At 43.3% G+C, this 3,575-nt stretch overlaps 1 long non-coding RNA gene across 1 annotated transcript; it reads left to right on the top strand.

The window, feature by feature from the left end:
- Nucleotides 1–14: 14 nt before the first annotated feature.
- LOC121938987 lies at nucleotides 15–3,147 on the top strand. The gene is made up of 3 exons (XR_006105381.1): nucleotides 15–187; nucleotides 464–598; nucleotides 2,786–3,147. It is a non-coding gene; the product is annotated as an uncharacterized LOC121938987 (long non-coding RNA).
- The last annotated feature ends 428 nt before the right edge of the window (nucleotides 3,148–3,575 follow it).

Below are 3,575 nucleotides of genomic sequence, written 5' to 3'. Positions count from 1 at the left end.
GTGTGTTTTGTGCAGTACCAGGGAGCAGAGTCTGGTCCTCAGCAGCAGTCTGGAGTCTCTGGAGAAGAGGGAGGAGGTTCTGCAGGACAAACTGGGTTCTCTGGAGAATCAACACCTGCAGGATGCAAGCAAGCTGAGGAGCCAGCTGGACCAGGCCCAGGCCCACACACACACACTGCAGAAAGAGGTATACACACACACAAACTCACACACAGGAACACAAACTCATTAAAACGAGGAACTGAAGAAACACTGCTATATGTGAGGAAACACTAAAGGCAGAATAAAATGCATAAATAGAGGTAAAAATAAATAAGGAAATAAATAATAATTATAATAACAATAATAAAACAATAACAAAGTAAAATGATAAGCAAATGTGTTAAAAAAGGAAATAGAATAAAAATGGTGTTATAGTGGTCCGTGTGTTTGTGTGTGTGTGTGTTTGTGTGTGTATGTGCAGTATGAAGACACACAGTCGCAGCTGTTGGACCTCCGTCAGCGCTATGAGAGAACAGAGAAGGAGAAGCTGAACATCCACCAGGAGCTGGAGCAGTGCAGGAGCAACCTGAAGCTGCTGCAGGACAAGACCAGCTCTGTGAGTGTGCACGCACACACACACACACACACACACACACACACACACACACACACAAAACAAAAACACACACTTTTTTTTTAATCATACCAAAGACCATGAACAGTTTGTGTTGCAACTTTTATTCTTGTGTTTGCTCAGCTTTAAATCCAGATGTTTTCATGATGTTTTTTTCCCACAGTTATGTTTTGTTTTGGCTGAAAGATTAAAGCAGGAGAAGCACCAGACTTGCTCGTGGACACTGTGGCAGTCTTGGACTTGCTAACAGTAACATCCACCCATCACCACTAGTTTACAGCGTCCCTCCTCACTGCTTACTCTCTAACTCTGAACACATAAAAAACTTCTCACCAATCAGCTTTGTTTAATCTACAAATGAATCCTGAATCACATTTTTAGTCCTGTTAACTAACAACGAGGACTGAATCAGCTGCTGTGGAGCTAAAAGCAAATAGACTAAATAATGTAAAGCTAATGTTATAGAAATAGATGATAACAAATCATCACAAATCATCGTCTCTCCTGCCGTCCACCCTGAGCTGATCAATAACAGCTTTTAGCATCTGAAAAACTCCAGGAAACACAAATCAGGAGACGACAGCGAGGCGGAGCAGCCTCCTCCTCCTCCTCTCCCTCTGTCTCCTCTTCTCTCTCATCTGCCTGTCTTCAGCTCTTCCTCCTCTTCGGTCTTTTGTTGACGTGACAGTCCATGTTTGTCTTGTTCCTCAGGTTTTGTGTCCACAGAGCTTTTCGAAATAAAAGTCCTGATCCAGATTCACAGGATCAACAAACTTTGTTTTAACTGACATTTAGAAGTGATAATTCCCGTTTATTTCAATGTATGAGTGTTATTTTCAGAGTGTTTGTCCATCATTTCTAACAGTGTGTGATGACGCCAGAAACAGAGAGAGGGGAGAGAAAAGCACAGCAACGACAATAACAATAACAGCTATCACAACAATAATAATTATTATAACAATAAGAAATGAAAGTGTTTGGTAGTTTATACGTATGTTAATGTTAATATGCGATCATGTAGTGTAGTGTAGTAGCATCAGGCATCACCACAGCAGCAGCGCAGCCTTGATGCATGTGGGCCTGCAAATTTAGGGCCGAGTTAGTAACTTGCATTAATGCGACATGAAAGTTTGCAAATGGTGAGAAAGAGAAGTTCACTCCTTAGCTACCGTGTTTTATTCGTTTTCAACGTTTGTCCACTGATAGTGAGTTGCTAGATTTATTATCCCAACATGGGATTTTTCCTGCTCGGGGCAGTTTGGTAATCCTTCATTTTAAACCCGAGCAGTATTGAGGGGCGGGTCGATCCACAGTCCGCGGGTCAAGCGGTTTGGGTGAGCTTGTTAGAAAATATTGCGGGTTTTGGGTTATAATGTGACAAAGCAGCATTTTAACTAAGTTGTTACAATTGACAGAAACCTTGTGCAATAATCAGATTTACACCTTCTCTCTTCCTCTTTGTCTCTCTGTTACACAACAAGCAGTTTTCTTTCCCCCTTCGACTGAGGTGATCCCAAAAAAATGACTAGGTACCATCCGCAACTTCTGCTAAAAAAGAAAAAAAAAGTCGAGTCGAGAGTTGAGTCGTCATGTTGCATGATGAAATGGAGATAAGGCGTCTGACGTGTAAATTATTGAAGTGATGGACCAAACTATGAAAATAAAATTCCGGTTGAAAAAGCAGAATTATCCTTCAGGTCCATTATTTATCTTCACCAGGCACAACATGTTTAAGACACAATGTTTAGCATTCACTCCTTTTTTTGAAATCAGAGATCAGATTTCAGACATTTGCTCTGGCCTCCAGCCAGCAGCTGATACACAAACTTCGGTCTCTGAGCGCTGATGAGGCGTCCTGGTGCAGAATGTTAATGAGCTGAAATCCAGCAGGAAAGTGTTGCTGTTTTAAAAGAGCCTGGTGACGGATTGCACTTCTTCTGTGGTGTTTGGTGAACGTGGCTGTTTAATCTGTCGAAACGGCCGACTCGATACAAACCTGCCGCCCGACGAACTACCTCCCTCTCTCTCTCTGTCTCTCTCTCTCCCCCTCCTCCTCCCCCCTCGCTGTAGCTGCTCCATCCTCCATGTTGGTTTTGGTTGATTTGCCGGCTGATATCTTCTTATCCCTCTCCTCCTCCTCCTCCCCCCTCCTCCCTCCCTCCCCTCTAGCCATCCATACTGCAGCCTGTCCAAGCCATATTCATTGGCCTTGTCCTGGCTCTGCTGTACTGGTGTTTCGGCCAGTTGTGGTAGAAAGGTACACACCGACATGACATCAGTCTGTCTCTCTTTTCCATCTGTCCGTCATCTGTGGAGGGAAAGATGACGGAGGTGAAACTGTCGTCCTGCTCTGAGATGAATTCAGGGTCCTGTGTTGAGAAAAGTACCAGTACACTGGAGTTATTCGAGTCAGACAGTGATGTTTTGACCCCACGCAGTTTTCCTCTGTTTGAATTTTAAAGTTTAATATCTGTTGGTACAGACTGCTGTTTTATATCAGCTTTTGTGTTGAACCCTGAATTCTGATCAGCAGGACGTTCTTCTCACCTCCTAATCTTTCCTTTACGACTGAGTCTCATCATCATCATCATCATCATCATCATCATCATCATCATCATCATCATCATGATGGACTGTCTTTGTCCTCTGCTGTAGGCAGGAGCTCTAACTGCATGGCTGCCAGTCACACGTCTTCTGCTTCTGCTCTGCCGCAGCTAACACTGAACTCTTTAAAGGGACGGGCTCACTGCAACCACAGAGCCTCCGTTTAAAGGGATACCTCTGTCTCTGAGTGTGCTGACAGTTTTAGGAAACATTAGTCTGCAGGCGCCAACAAGACAAAACTCTCTGGTGCTGATAATTTTTGACGTTATAGACTATAATCTGTCTATAACGTAATCTATATTTTTCCGATTGTCACAAAATGTGTTCGTCCATCTCTCTGTACTTTGACCTCCAT

The sequence above is a fragment of the Plectropomus leopardus genome, unplaced genomic scaffold (genome assembly GCF_008729295.1).
Source record: "Plectropomus leopardus isolate mb unplaced genomic scaffold, YSFRI_Pleo_2.0 unplaced_scaffold393, whole genome shotgun sequence".
Taxonomy (NCBI): Eukaryota; Metazoa; Chordata; class Actinopteri; order Perciformes; family Serranidae; genus Plectropomus; species Plectropomus leopardus.
This window is presented reverse-complemented; position numbering and strand designations above follow the sequence as displayed.